At 39.2% G+C, this 16665-nt stretch overlaps 1 long non-coding RNA gene across 1 annotated transcript in view; it reads left to right on the forward strand.

The window, feature by feature from the left end:
• Nucleotides 1–570, forward strand: part of LOC138635873 (uncharacterized) — a 3374-nt gene extending 2804 nt beyond the window's left edge. The window contains exon 3 of the long non-coding RNA XR_011312187.1: nucleotides 1–570. This exon is cut by the window's left edge and continues 823 nt beyond it. This is a non-coding gene — a long non-coding RNA (uncharacterized lncRNA).
• Nucleotides 571–16665: the final 16095 nt, after the last annotated feature.

Raw genomic sequence — 16665 nt, forward strand, 5'->3', positions numbered from 1 at the left:
GACAATGTGACTGCTTTGTAGGTGGACAAAGAGCGCTCTCCATTCCCGCCATGCTCGTTGGCTGGAGTCTAATTTCTGATATGATCAAAGCTAGTTTTACGTAAAGCGTCCCACCACTCCTCTACTAATGGGAAAGCTGGTCCTACCTGGCACAATAGTTTGTTATACTCTGAATACAAACTCAGAATAGTTCTTAATGAGTTAGTTCAGTTTTCGCCAACAGACACACTGACTTTATTTTGTTTGCTTCTGTGTTGCGACTCTTATAAGATTATCTGAAGTAATTGATTTACACCAGTACCATTCACTGGAGAGATATATTAGTATGAAGTGTTGAAAATACAGTCGGTGGTAATTTTGTATTTTTTTTTCCTATATTAGTTCATCTCAATATTTTCTAACTTTTAGACCCAGTAGCCCTTAGCACTAATCCCATTTGTTTCTACTGAAGATGTGAATCTTAAAAAACATTGAATGTAGTTTTCACTTCATGAAATCATTATTTAAAAAATAAAAATTGCAAAAACTACTTTGGATTATAGTGAATTTGTTTGGGACTGTTTTCTAGCTGTGGACTAATACACATTTAGTGCACAAGATTGCTCGGGTTCATCACAGTAAATAAACAAGACACCCAGTGTGATAACATGGCTGATTTCAGTTTTTTTTTATTTTTTATACTTTGTCATATTTGTAGTTGATTACATGGACATGAATTGAATAGACTACGCCTATTTAAATATCAAAATGAGACATGAAGCAAATGTCTTACGAGGGACAGTCACTGTTTACCAAGAAAATCGATCGATTTATTGAATTTGTCTTCAAATTGTTTTTTTTTATCATTATTGTCTGGTAGACCATATTCAATTTGGAGCATTTACAACGTACTATTGTTTTATAATACAGACCTTTTCTATATCCCTCTCTTCTCCTCTCCTCTAATTGGATGATTTGGGATCAAGTATTAAAATGTGTGTGTATTGGTCCTCTCTGTGTGTGTGTGTGTGTGTGTGTGTGTGTGTGTGTGTGTGTGTGTGTGTGTGTGTGTGTGTGTGTGCGCGCGCGCGCATGCATTGCATAACACCCTGTTTGAGGAGTGCTTGAAAAGGAAGCCGAGCACTTTTCCTAGGGTGCTGTCAGCCGTGCCACTGAATCCAACTGTGGGATTAAATAAAGAGAAAGAGAGAGAGAGAGATGGTTTTAGAGAGACACTAAAAGAAAGAGGGCTGTGTGGATGCACAGCGGGGCCTCACAACACCCGTAGGCCGGCCATATATTGGCCCACTGGGATGACTGTGCTCAGGATACAACAGGACCAGCTGGGGAGATGAGGGGGGAGGGAGAGGAAGGCAGGCAGGCAGGGGGAAAGGAAGTGGCAGCGACAGAGAAAAGAGTGCGCTGAAGACTTCTGAGGCGCTTCTGAGAACAGAGAGTTATACAGAAGGACGAGAAGATGAGTAATAGATGTTGAGTAAATTTCTGAAAACATTGAGTCAGCATCATTTGCCGCTTTAAATGTTGTTGCATCTCCGTACCAATAATGACCAGATTGGTGAAAACTTATGCTTTTGATATTTATTGTCTCATGTCAGTCTAATTATAACTAAAGGCTAAAGGACAGCTCAACTGTCAAAATAGTATTTGTCTCATATGAAATGGGGTTTATCAATTGTTTAGAGGCCCTGAAATTATCTAATGTGTTCTTAAACAGCTCCCTACTCTGAGTGATGGGGTCCCACATAATGTTGCAAATTTTCTTTTTTTGCATCAGAGAATTTTATATTTTTATGTTTATGTCCTTTCTCATCTGAAGTGGGTGACACTCAGTGGGGGGGGAAAAAGTGATTTTGCATATTTGCACAATTTGGAGTTGATAATAAGAATATTAGGATGGTTTGGGAATTTTTTGCTCAATTTCAATAATTTTATAACTTTTTAAAAAATGTATCTGAAGTTTGAGATGACTAACAGCCAAGTGAGCTTTATTTCTTAAACTTTGTTTGTTGCCCATTCCATCTTGAATATTTGACATTGTAAAGAAATACTTAATCCCTTTTTTTATTTTTTTATTTCATTGAATGCTGAATCACAAAAATGTGCACAAAAGCATACCGTTTGGACTCTGAACATCCGTGTTTTTGTTCTGAGTTTATTTATATTTATCAGACTGTTTAGATGGACACGAGACTACACATGCGTCCACGTCGAGGACTGTCCTCCCTGACGCCCGGTGGATTATTAACTCGTCTCTACAGCTGTGTGTTGTCACGCCTCATGCAACTTAAAACACCCCTCAAAAAGTCAAATAACAGTACTGACGTCACGTAAAGGTAGATGCAATGGATTGGGTGGTGAAGAGGGAGGGAAGCACAGAAGGAGGAGGTAAATGTTTTGGTTTTGAGGAGGGAGTCTAAGGAAAGTGTGTGTAAAGTTTGGGTCAGCATGGAGCCGGAGTATAAACAAGCGGTGGAGGAAATGATGTGTGTACGCCCTTTAATGTGGATGAATGAACACTGGACTAAGGTTACTATAATACAAATGCACACACACACACACACACACACACACACACACACACACACACACACACACACACACACACACACACACACACACACACACACACTGAAATTTGTAGTGGGGTATCATACAATAGATTAGAAGAGAGCATAAACCTCCCAAAGGGATGTGACACAATTTAAAGACATTTTTTTTATACATTTTTATACATGCAGTAGTTAGTTTAACCCTATTTAAATTTTTGCTTCACATTCCTGTATTATTTGCTGTTCTACATTTTTGTGAAATAAAATGAGTGCCTTAGAAAAAATGTGACACCGATTGAGAACCACTGGATGATTTAATCAAATTGTACTTTGTCAGATTGAGCAATATCATTTTTTTTCTTTCACTGGCAATGGCCCGAGTACGCCATCGTACTAAAACAAAAGCAAATTCTTTTAAATTAAATTAGGATTTTCTCAGGTGGCTTCATTTACTCTGTTTCACAGAAAAGGACACTTAAATCTATCCAAATCAAAACTCAAACCACAAGCTACTGATGTCGTGTTCACCTCACATCATTTGTTTCCACACAGATGTGCAGCTCTTTAAATTCCAAACTGCACTCAGCTAGGACGCTGCTAAAGTTTTATGTTTGGTGTAGATTTATCATATTAGACACTTTTTAGCACCAGCTGGATAGGGTAAATCCATTCATTCACAAACAATAAGCTGAATGCTATATCCATGTTGTGGTGTTGGTGGTGCATTTTACTGAAACATCTGTCTTAAAAAGAAATCTTGGTTTAATCCTTGGCAAAAATTTGGCAATTCTTTATCCCATTGTTCGCATAGCAGCAACTTGCAGAGCTTCCAAGAAGCAGTTCAATATATTCCTCATCTCTATTTGATTCCAGCAAAGGTTGAGCAGAATGTGAGTTGGGGCGGGTCGGTGAAGTTTAGGACAAAGCTACACACACGGAGGAAGCCTCTCAAAATAGCAAAGGCAGGCCAAAGTCATTGTCTGAACTGTTCCAGTGTCTTTTCTTTTCCTCCTGTCGACTCCATCCCTGCTCACTCCACCCCTGCACTGTACTGACTGGACAGTAGACACACAGGCACCAGGAGGGGAAACTATTCCTCGCCATGCTATTCTTTGAGGATGGCTATTGTAAAATGTTGGCAAAGGGCCATAGGAGGGTCCTTTCACTAACATAAATTTCGCAGATGAGTGTGTCAAATGTAAACCCTAACATTTGTTATCATATGTCACGATTTACATCCTGTTTTATACATTGTAAATCTGATTTTCCATTTTTAGACACGGAGTTATTTATCAACTTACAGTCTATGTAGCAAGTCTGACATCATTTCACTGACCAATAGTAGTGTAACAAGGAGCAGAGCGATGTGCCAACAAATGTAAGGAGACGCATAGTAAGAAAACATAGATGAAAACAATGCCCATTTCAAATTCCTCTAAATTTATGGGACCTTAGTGATACACAAAATGTCTCAGAAACCTTAATCTCTTTTTTGGGCCTTTCTCATCTCCCTGGAAATCTACCATTTGAGGCTTTGCATTCTGCTTTTTGAGTATCTGAGATATTTTGACTGCCTGCTTCAAGTGGGAGAGAAAAAGTGCTGATAGCCACTGATTTTTCTGTTTCCTTTTATAATTGGTTTATCTATTCCCCTGGAAGTTGTTGCTGCATTTACAGTTGCATAAAATTAATCTGAAAAGTCACTTGTGCCGAGTTTTTTTGGAACTGACAACTTACCTTACATTATTTGTTTAAATGCAGTGACCCATCTTTGGCCCCACACAGAATAACTATTAACACAATTCGACCCATTTGAAGTCATTGCAAGACTGACTACAGCTCCACAGTATCTGATGAAAATGTTCTTCTGACAGTGCTTGACATTTCAGTCAGCACAGCGCGGCTGCTGCCTGCACAGTGAAGCAGTCAGCATCTTTACGTAACAGCTGATATGTATCAAGCAGAGCTAAGAGAGCAATATGAAGAGGCAAGATTGTGAGGAACACCCACACTATCTAAAATGCAGTGTTTGTGTATAAGCCCCCACATTTAATCTTTCTTTAAAAAAGGAGTGGTTATCAGAGAGAAAATGTATGGGATGCCGGAGTTATAAAAGTGTTTTCAACCAGAAACTTTGCTGCCTACTCAGAGATTAGATAAAAGAATCTGTGCTCTGAGCGCAGAGGTGCTGCTCTGAAATGAAAACCAACCGCTCAAATCTTGACCGAGCTCTACTTAAAAATACTTGTTAGATTTTTTTTTGTTTTATCTTCTCTGAGTGCCAGGGCAAAGAACGGTATAATAAACGGAGTCTAAAACACATTCCTGTGATTGTCCAAACGTTATGACTCACTGCATTGTGCTGAGAGGTGAACCATACCCATCTGGCACATGAGAATAATAAATGAAACCCTGGAAAAGAATAGTATCTGTCCCATTTTGGCAGCTGGTTTAATAGCTGGCTTCCTCTTCTCATCAAATTGTAGTCCACATGGACACCCTTGGAGCCAGAAACACATTACTGGTTGAGTGGTGTCATTTAAAACAATGAACAACATGTTCATAAAATGACATACATTACAAATTGTGTAAAAGTTGTAACTAATTATATTATTAATTGTTAATATATCTGCTTCACAGATTGTCAGCCACTAATAATAACAACACATTTTAGGGTTCCTTTGACTGATGGGATTATGTCACCAGTTTGCCTCTTGAAAAGAGCTGTTTATTAATTAACAAATTACAAAGCATGTACCAGTTTTTTTGCTACTTAGATACATATTTATAAAGGTATATTGTATGTGGTGACACCTGTAGTTAACATGTTAACAAAAAATGTAGTAGAACCTGTTAGTAATTGGCGGCAGCTAGCTCGCGTGTAGCCAAATTCAATCCAGCACGGAATCACATAATCTACATACATTTAGTGACTATAGTTAAAATGCTGGCCATAGTATCAAAATACAATTGATCTAATTTTACCAAAATATTAAGGATTACTGTATACCGTTAGTGGCTTAATTTATCTAGAAAACATTGGTAAATGACTCAAGGACCATTAAAATACCATTAGTTAAATGAATACAGGCCGATACAGGATGACTAATTGGAAAGAGGAGCCTCAAAAACAAAATAAAATAAATAGAAATAGGTTTTCTATGAAGTTGTCTTCTGTTCACAGTTTCTGTACGTCTGCAATACACATACATACGTATGCGCTTATCACAGTGAGTGACCCTCATCCCTTAACTCCAAGGACCAATTCAACACACTCCCATGATGCAACCAAGGCAGTGATGTAACGTCAGCGCAACCGCAGCGATAGCCTTTGGCATGGGTGTTTCTTTTCCCACACACATACAAAACGGCAAACTTTGATGTTAATAGTCCGGGACAGAAAGAGAGAAAATTGACAAAGAGATTGAATTTGATTGTTATGTAATGTCCTGTGTGTGTGTGTGTGTATATATATCTGTGTGTATATATATGTATGTGTATGTGTATGTGTACGTGTGTACATGCACATACAGGCAACACCCTCTTCCTATCATTCACATCTTCTACCGCACGTAAGTTCTCTTGATGGGCCAATCAAAATGTTCGCCTACAAACGCAGGTGATGAAAAACAACTTGAAGATAAGGCAGTACATACACATGCACATTTATCCCTCTGTTTCCTCATTCATCTCCATTTATCCAGCTTTTATTGCGCCCCAACCTTCCCAATGCACCTAAATCTTTTTCATCATTTCTTCGTCTACCTGTGTGTCTGTGCAGATCTAAGCTAATAGGCAGTTGTGCTGCGTCTCACACTGAGAATACAAGTTCAGCACTCTGCTGATTTATGAATGTGTAGTATATCCTTGTTGGGAATACGGGCTGATCACAAGCCCAGAGAAAAATGTCTTTGACCGTCTGTTGGGACTCGCAACATACAACACCAGAGAGGAAGAGGAGAGTGAGAAGGAGGAGGGGAGGTTGATTTAGAGGAAGGAGGAAGGAGGAGATAAGAGAGGTAGATGAGCTCAGGGGAGAAGAGAAGAAAGGGAGGGTAAAGGAAAGATAATTTGTCATAGGGCCTGACAGTAAATAAATGTCATAAACTGGAGACAGAAAGAAAGGAAGAGACAGAAGCAGAGGATGGAGAGAAATGCTTGCTGAGATCGAGGAGTCAATTAGGGGTCATCAGATGAGAGGGGGAATAAGAGACAAGACACACACACACACACACACACACACACACACACACACACACACACACACACACACACACACACACACACACACACACACACACACAGAGAGAGAGTCAAGCAATCAGTAGTAATAATATAAAATGAAATCACTTACTCCTTTTCAACAACTCTTTCTCTTTCAGACAGATCTCCCTGCTCTGTATGCAAGACATGTTCCACTTCTCCTCATCTGCCCTCCGTGTGTGTGTGTGTGTGTGTGTGTGTGTGCGTGTGTGTGTGTGTGTGTGTGTGCGTGCGTGCGTGTGAGCGTGTGTTTATTTGTTTGTTTGTTTGTTTGTGTCGTGGGCATGCCCATGCGCTGGCATATCGAGATGATTCAGTCACTGAGTAGTTTCACCAGTCCACAGACCTGTCCTGCGTGCTCATTGGTGCTACCTCAGCCAATGAAATTGCAGCAGGATTTTATGTTCCACGGTCATTTGTGCGGCCAATTTCAGTGTGTGTATGTGTGTGAAGAGACAGAGCGAGAGAGACGCACACACAACAGGACAGATGGTCAAAACAGAGCATTTATAAGCAAGACTGTGTATAGAAGACACAATGTTTGTGTCAGTGTTGACATTATCTACTGGCTATGATGCAGCATAATGACACATCAACCTTCTCGTGAGGCACCAGGAGCGATCAGAACACCACGCTTATTTTTTTCCTCTGTCTGACTCTCTACCTCCTTTCCTTTCCCCTTACTCATGCCAGTTAATGGTTAAAGAAGCAGCAAGAAACCTTTGTGGAATCCCGCTGCAGTGGTTAAAGAGCTGCAGCCTGCAGCTAGTGGTGCTTTGTAACCACACTTGTTGGTTCTGAAACCTACAAATTTAGAGAAAGTTTTGAGAAGATTTTACAAAAATGAACCAGTTGATGCCTCAGGTGTAACAAACCTGTGAGCCCAGGCTTTAAACGGTTGTAGGTATTGTGTTTAGTGCACTATGGACACGACGTTCTTCTTCTTCTTTATAGGTATCCTGCAGGATTTAAAGTTATGTTCCAAAATGTTTTTCACAGATTTTTTTTAAACTAATTTCACAGAGAAGTGTTTTAGCTGTAGACGGTGTAGTCATGTACCCACGAAGTTAGTGTTGCCACACATGGGACTGAAATTGTGTGCCCATGTAGAGGGAATTAATGGAGGATGTATCCACACACTGGACATGATATGATCAAAGCATGTGCACATTTTATGGAATGCAAAATAAACAAGACACTAATGTTACTGCTTCTTTCATAAAATAACTTGATGACCGCTTTTAACTTATAGTTTGTTTGGCTGCTCTGTAAACAGTTCTTCTGTTGCATTTTTGACAAAGTTACCAATCGATGTGTGTTGGTTTCCCCCAGTGGTCACTACATGCGTAAGTAGGAACAAAACTGCAAATTACCAGCGAGTAAAACACGCCTACCTTCACCATATAGATACAACAGGTGTCACAAAACCTGCCACTTCTAAACTGAAGTTCAGCAGCGACGTTTTGCAGTATGTGATAAAGGCTGTGATTTCAAGGATGTGGACATAAGCATTTGCCATCCTTTTTCAAAATACTAGTAAGTGTTGACTGTTTTATCAACATATCTACAGCACATTTACCTTAACCAAGCTGTCAGAGATGACCAACGTAACACTATACACAGTATAACCAATTGAAAATGTTGGCTTTGAACATTTCAGCATAGTGTTCCACCGTAATTTAATGTTTGATATACCGTAAAAACAACACGAGCATTTACGTACAGTAGGATTAAGTTCATTAAAATGTTACCATATAGCAGATGTTGGTGCAAGATGAGAAAACCGCTCTGCTGTTAAAAGTTTTGGTAGAATAAGAGAGGACAACTGCATTACGCAACTATGCTCTGACTCCACTTTACGTCCTTTGTTCTCGCTGTGTGGAGTCTAAAAAACATGAAAAGAACTACGACTACAGGAAAGTGCACTGCCCACTCACCTTTGTGTGGCAAATTTGCAGCAAGACAAATGTCAAGTCTGTTTGATTTAGTTTAGTTTTAACCCCACTTTGAGGCCCACAGTCACGTACGTTGGAATGCTTTTAAAAACAGAATTTGATTTTTATTCTTCAATTGATACGAAACAGATGATATGATATATCACAAAGGATTTGTAGGAAAACTAACCCAACTTTTAGATACAAATTTTACAACTTCACACTTTGACTTGAGAAAAGAAAAGCTGCAGAGTGAGTTGTTTGCAGGTGCCAGACTTTTGCCTGCCATTTTCTTTTTTCTTTAAATTTTTCTGTATTTTCGTTTGAAGAGTGCTATTTTGCTTGGCAGCTTGGTATTCCCTGGAACATGGCAGCAACATTTCCATTTCAAAGCAGCGCTGGAGTCTCTGAATTGGTGTGTGTGTGTGTGTATATTTGAAACGTGTGCATATGTGCAAGTAAATGCACGTGTGTGTATGCACATCAGGGCTCGAGTTTATATGCGTGTCGGGCTGCTGAACTCCTTGACAAGGAGCCATTTAAAAAAATGTCTAGCTCAAATGTTTAGTGACATCACTGTTTGCCTCTTACCCAGAAGCAAAGCTGTTATCTTTTATATACTCTTCAAAGGCACACAAATGAAACAGGAGGAGGAAATGCACTTTATTTCCTCGAGAGGAAGTAAGGGACATGATAAAGGGATAAAATAAGAAACAAAATCTTCAGCTTATGTCTGTCCATTATGAAACATACTCTGCCTGGAATAGAGTGTGGATTTTTTTTTTTTTGGACATTATGTGGTGTGGCTACCACGAACCACCGCCATTTGTGTTTTAAAAGTAACTGATATTCATGACCATTGACATAAAGAATCACCTTACTCTTCCACTCCAATTATTAGGAGTCACTATAAGCCAGACTGATGTTTTGTAAGGGTTATCAAAGTACTCAATTTTGCCAAATTGATCACGCTATTTTTTATCTGAAAATGTAATAAAGAGACAAGCTGAAGTAGGAAAAATGAAGCGACTCCTTTTTTATTTTTGTCTGCCTTACGGTAAGTAGTTGATTTTCATTTGTTACAGTATTGTCTGAGAATCAACATGCATAAATGTGCAGACCAGAGCATTTTCAAATTTAAACTGAATTTAAAACACACACAAAAAAAAATCACAAACATGACAGATTGAACTGATTCTTAATATTTCGGTCAGAAGAAATCACACATCAGAGGATTCATTCAAGAAGCAGGACTACACACTTTTTGTTTCTATTAACGTGATGTATGTGTTTATTTGCATACAGAGCTGGAGGTCCGATCAGAGGTGGTCACTCCAGACATGTGGAGAAGCATTATGATGCCAGGTGAATAGGTCACGAGATTAAACGTGACTTGAAAGCAAAACAAACATGGAGGTGTGCCGTCGTTTTCAGCTGTTTGCGCTCGTGTGTGCTATGCAAAAAAAAAAGCAGGTGAGTTGTAAAAAAAAAAAGTTTTGTTGGTCTCAGACAGTACTAAGCAGGATTTGCGGCTATCGAGGTAACTTCAGGATTAACTCGGTTTTCAGGAGCTGGTTAACTTCTCGCCAGGACACAACTTATGCTGACCAATCAATTCTCTTGGAAAATATCATGAATCAGAGTGTCAGAGACCCGGCAAACTTCTTTGGCTTTCCACAGTGATTTTGATTTGATATAGATTTAATTTCATTGTGTTTTTGTTTACTGATATAATCTTACAACGGAGACTGACTGAACGCACTAGAGCCTTGTAGCTACTTCTTGTACTTAAGAGGTGACAGTAAGCCAAGTTCGCTCAATTGACCTATGTTTCCATGCAGCCTATATTTCTTAGATGCTCCCCAGTTCATTCTGAAATGATAAAGCTGATTTCATAGTCACATATTTCTGTGCGCTTTTATTGTAAGGTGACATTAAGCCTTTCAACTTAGGCCACACGTCACACAGTCAGATATTTTTTGCAAGCACATCCTTGCCGCCTTCGGCAGCTGCAGCTGCAGCTGTGCTGCTTTCAGTCTGGATAATGTGTTTAACTTCATCATATTTTTCTAAGATAGTTTGCTCATCATTTGTAAAATAAGCCGCTCGTACGCTTGGCATAGTTGTTTACCATCTTCGCGTGACAGGTTAGCGCGGATCTCATTTATCAGGGTTTGTTAAGGCAGATAACTGAAAGATATCCTGGTTATGTTGAACCTGCTTGACTGGTCAGTTCACCCCGATTGGCCGGTTCCGCACAATATTCCCTCGCTGTTCCTTTCACACGGCAGGATTTCAAGTCAGAAATACCAACCTGTTTAATATTTCTCAAACATGTTTGATATATCATGATTCAAAAGTTTGGAGACTCGGTAACATTAAGATTATGTCTGTGAGGCCTTCGCCCCACAGGACCACTGGGACAGTTAAACGGTTCAGACCAACTTTGAATCGGGACCAACATCGGCCTAATTATCTTCCAGTGTGGGGCCGGCTTTGCTTGATACACTTAATTCATCCGAGTGAACAGGGAGCTTGATTTTTATGTGCTGGTGGAGCAGCTTTCATTCAAATAACTGCGTGGCATTTTTCCATTCCTCATGCAAAAATTGATTAGTGTCGGCTCTTTTCTTTGATTTAATAGGAGCGCAGCAGTCCTCTACCTGACTTGACTGAAGATCCTCCCCTTCTTAAAATCAGTTTTGCATGTAAAACTTTTCATCTTAACTTTTCTACATCCATCCATTAATAGACCATTCAAATTATTATAGAATGATATGTTGAGCTAAATATCTCTATAGATAGACACAGACTTTACAGCCAGTATTTCCCCAAAAATAGATGAAATACTGAAACTCTTCACTCTACATAAAGTTATCTGAATCCAGGTCACTACAGATGAAGGTAATTCATTTCAATAGACATCCCTCTCATTTGCCCATCTTTATTTAATCACAATACTTCAACTACTTGCATGATTCATAAAATCTTTTAGAGATTTTTTTTTTTTACATTTTCCTGTCATCCCTTTTTCAAACCTGAAATCTGAACAAACGCATTAATGAATGATGAAGATGAAGGTATGGAAATGTGGTAATGTGTGTGTGTTTTTCTTAGAAACAAACAATATCTAAAATAGCCAATAAACTTAGATCAGAATGTAATTTGTTACTACATGAACCTAATGTAAATAATCTAGATGCATATCTAACCTGTTTTGTTTTGCTCAGTGTAATTAGACCTTCTTCCCCAGGACTTAGACCTTTTGTTGTGTGTGTGTGTGTGTGTGTGTGTGTGTGTGTGTGTGTGTGTGTGTGTGTGTGTGTGTGTGTGTGTGTGTGTGTGTGTGATCTGAAGTAGAATAAGCAATGTGCAGATGTGTAGTGAAGGTATAGGAGTGGGTGTAATATAGGAGGCCAAAAATCCCTGAGCATAGATAACAAATACATATAAAACTGAGGGAGTAAAACAGGCAGCCTGAGAGATGAAAGAGAATAAGGAAGCAGTAGAAGATAAAGTGATTCTCAGTGGAGGCTGCAGCTCAGCTCAGCTCAGCTTGCTGTCTTTCCCTACATTTCTCCTGTACAATACATTTATATTCATTTCTATCACAGCTTCTTTTACATGCTCCTCAACACCAGTAAGTCTGTGAAGAAGTGATTGTAATTGTCTGTCTGCACTGTACACTTACGGTGCAGTAAACATCTTTTTTTGTCCGATAAATGGAAGGAACAGGTAAAATCCTTGCACTGAGCAGGATGTACCTTATTGGCAGTAATAAATCAGTCCATTTCATCCCCCGGGGCCACCGGCAGTGAATATTGCTCTTCTCAGCTGAACTTCCTCTAAGGGAATTTAAGGGATAGGAAATGCCAAGAAAAAAGAAGACCTCTCCCCAGACTTTTATGGTCATCTATTCAGATGACAGAGAGCACAACTAATAACATACTCGGGGTGAATACAACACAATACATCTGGTTAGATGCACGGTAATGCTAAATTCTTGATCACCTTTTGTTATCCGGTAACACTTTACGATAAGGGTACATTATTTAACCTTAGGCAAGGCCTTAATAAGCTTTGACTAATGGTAGTTAATGGTTAAATAGTAATTAATTAGGGATGTTCATGTTAATTAAGGTATCAATTTATGCCTTACTTAATAGTTATCTGGGGTGCTAATGCCATTATTAAATACAGTAATAAGCATGAACTCTTAGTTAAATAAAAGCACATAACTATTGTGTCTACAATCATTTGTTAAGGGTCTTCATGTTAACTAAGATATTCATTTGTACCTCACTTCATAGTTATTAAGGTTGCTATTGGCATTAGTAAATACAGTAATAAGCATTAACTATAAATACATTAAATAAAACAGAAATTGATAACTTAATTAACATGAACTAAATTATTATTTAACCATTAACTAACTGTTCATTAACTGGTAGTTAATGCTTATTACTGTATTTACTAAAGATTCTTAATTTCTGTATTTTCTAATCTAATATAACAGTTTCAGACAAGTTAGCATTTATTATCGAGGCTCCATGTGCATCAGCAGATAAGAAAAGTCATAGCCACAATATCATAATAACCAATATAGAGACATGTTTAGTGTATAAAACTGGTAAAAGTATTAAGAAGAAGTAATGTTGAAATTAACAGCGTTTTATTGGTGCACAGAATAACAGTTATCATATCTGGAACATTTTAAAATCCTCTCGGTTTTGCTGATTCTTAAAGGCCTCACTCAGAAGAAGCTGTATCCATACAGGATGTCAGCGATGCTATTCACCCACGCAAGATCATAAAAACGTTCCCTTGTAATGTGATGAATTTTACATCCAAAGCCATCAGTCTGCACCTAAATTTGCTGTCATTCAGTATCGCAGTGAAACTTTAAACACAAGTCAAACTGATGTCCAAAGGGTTGATCACAGAGTCTGACACATGTTAATACAACAGCCTCAAACACACAGCAGCAGTGTGAGCTGTCCTGCCATAAAGTAATAATAGTGCCATGCACTTCAGGTCTAACAAAAATCAAATGACAGGTCATCATTGTAAATGAGAATTGGTTCTCAATTGATTCTACCTGGTTAAATAAAGGTCATATAAAGTGGATGTTGATTCCTGCAGTTTTAGTGCAAATCTATGCACAGCCTTCATAAATTCCACGTCTCCGACCAGTTCACTGGAGCTTCATGAACATTTTCCATTCGTTACTTTTGTGTTTGTGCAGTTGAACGAGCAAAAGCAACACGTTGATCCTCTGAAGCTTCCTGACAATCAGGTTTCTTTTCTGCTTCCTGCTTGAAACTCATCTACATGGCCATACCACCTTCTAGTTTGTGACCTTATGATGTGTGTTAGCTGGAGCTGGTTGTACTGGCTCTTGGTGACTTAGTTTTGTTATAACCAGTGTTGTGCAAGTTTTAAAAAATTATTAATTAGTTACAGTCACTAGTTACTTCTTTAAAAATTAATGGAATTATACCAATTACTGCCTGTAAAAGTAATTAGTTACTTTAAAAGGTAACTTTTTTTAAAAGTCTGCTTCAATTCTCAATGCACCCACAAGCCTGCAGCTATTTTAGTGTTGCCTTCCTGCTTCTGGGCAGGCAAGCAGTAGGCTCTCCTTTGTCTCCAGATTGCTGAGGACCTCTCGCTCGATCTGCTTTCGATCTGCTTTCGGTGGGATGCTGTCGAGGTGTCAGATGGTCATTGCCCTGCCCCTCTTCCTTTGTGTTGGGTGGGTGGGTGGGGGGGTGTGTGTGGGCCCAAGCCCATGGCTTGTGTGCGGGTCTCAACTCCAAACGTGGTTAGCTGCTGTCCGTGGGGATGGGCGGTTGCCCTTGCAAAATGGGCGTCGCTTTCAAAAATATTCCCCTTGCCGGGACTTTGCTCCCACCCTGAATGACCCTTTGTCCCCAACCTCCCCTGAAGTGATGCAATCTCGGTGGCAGTGTTGCAAAGACTGACAGACTCTATGTCAGGATGCAAAGGGAGGCTGTTTGCCTCTCTGTTTGATGACACGCGACCGTGCCCCGCCACTTGGAGACCCGGCGTGATGGAAGCTGCTTCGTCCTGGTCGTTCTCCACGAGCCTCTGGCTACCACCACTCTCCTTCCTCCTTCTCCAGGGAGAAAAGTTGGGGGAATAGGCCGCATTTGTCAGCAATAGTCTGCAGTTATCCATTATGAGTCTCACACAAGACAAAAGTAACAAGTAACAACTCACCTAAATTTAAGTTATTGTAATTGTGTTGTTGTTTTTGAAAAGGAATAGATACATTACTAGTTGCCGCCAAAAGTGGTGGAATTGCAATTATGTGTTAACTTAAACTTCCAGCAACCAACCATGATACCCACCGATAGCGTAACCTCACAGCCTGTCAATCAAACACAAACTTTTTGACGGTTATTTTCTAAGTAATAATGGGATTATTTTCAGATGGACAGCCTGAAAACTAATAAGAAGAAACGACTTTAACTAGCAACACCCAAATAACTTGTGGAAAAAAAATGTATTCTTTCCCTCCGGATTTCATTAGAGAAGTTGAATGGGAGTCGACTTTCATATACAGTCTATAGTTATAACGTGTTATTAAGAGGAGCTTTACATTGCATACACAAATTATTGAGGTAATTAACTAAGATAATGTTAGCTTGCTAACATGGCCTGAGAATAAAAAAAGGTATCGCTAAATACTGTTGACACATTTGATGTAACACTTGATAACGATGTAATAATGATTTACTCTTATGCTACGAACATCAGACTCATTTACTAAATAGCATTGATTAGGTTAGCATTGGATTATTTCCCATTTATTATTGGCTGAATGAATAGAGCTAATTTAGAAGTGTGTATTTCCCCATCTGTATATAATACACGATATATTAAACAAAGTAAAAGATCCCTTAAACTGGTAATTTTGGCAGGTTGTAATTCAGGAGAGACTTTCTCAAATTTGAATGGTGTAACCCAGTCAGTCACCAGTTTATCTATCTATTTATCGTATATCAATAGCTTGAGCAACCCAATCTTCGACTGCGTCTGCTAAACACGACGTCACTGCGTTGCTTAAAAGTCTTTCGAGTGTACTGTCAGTGGGAAAGCTGTTGCTGCTGAGAAACCTGAGCACCTAAAGCTGACATTTACTGTTGATGCTTGGGTGCGTTCACCTTTGAGTTTCCATCAAAGTCTTTATTTAATTCATGTGTTAAGAGATGAAACATTTTTTGGCTGCATGTTAAATTAACTGTATATATCTATTTACTGTGGCTTTTATGTATGCAATGCTCAGGAGCAACTTGTGTGTGTGCGTGTGTGCGTGTGTGTGTGTGTGTGTGTGTGTGTGTGTGTGTGTGTGTGTGTGTGTGTGTGTGTGTGTGTGTGTGTGTGTGTGTGTGTGTGTGTGTGTGTGTGTGTGTGTGTGTGTGTGTGTGTGTTGGGAAAATAAAAACCAGGCCACATCCCCTGGGGAGACAGACTGAGGCTCATATCCAATGCTCTTTATGAAAGAAAGCTGTCCCCCCTGTCAGATCTCTCTATCGCTCCTCTCCTCGTGCCTTCATCTCTCCCTCCTCTTTATATTCATCTTTTTCTTTTCTCTCACATCGACTCACCCCTCCAGCACACTCCCCTGTACTTCATTCATCTGGCTCTCCATATCTTTTCCTCAGAATCCATTAGGATTTCACTTTGAACTGGTTTTCCTCTCTCTCCGTACATGTCGAGGGCATTCGTGATGAAACTGAAATTCTTGACTTACAGCGAAAATAGACGCTTTGAATCGTGATTTATCTTTCTCAAAGAATAAAAAAAACCCACTTGGACTTCACTTGGAATCTTGGTTGCAGTTTTGAAAGATATGACGATACTTTAATAAGAGGAGTAAATAGCCTGTGAGC

The sequence above is a fragment of the Brachyistius frenatus genome, unplaced genomic scaffold (genome assembly GCF_029030835.1).
Source record: "Brachyistius frenatus isolate BFR_SWC_R1_liver_20210118 unplaced genomic scaffold, ASM2903083v1 Contig_334, whole genome shotgun sequence".
Classification (NCBI taxonomy): domain Eukaryota; kingdom Metazoa; phylum Chordata; class Actinopteri; family Embiotocidae; genus Brachyistius; species Brachyistius frenatus.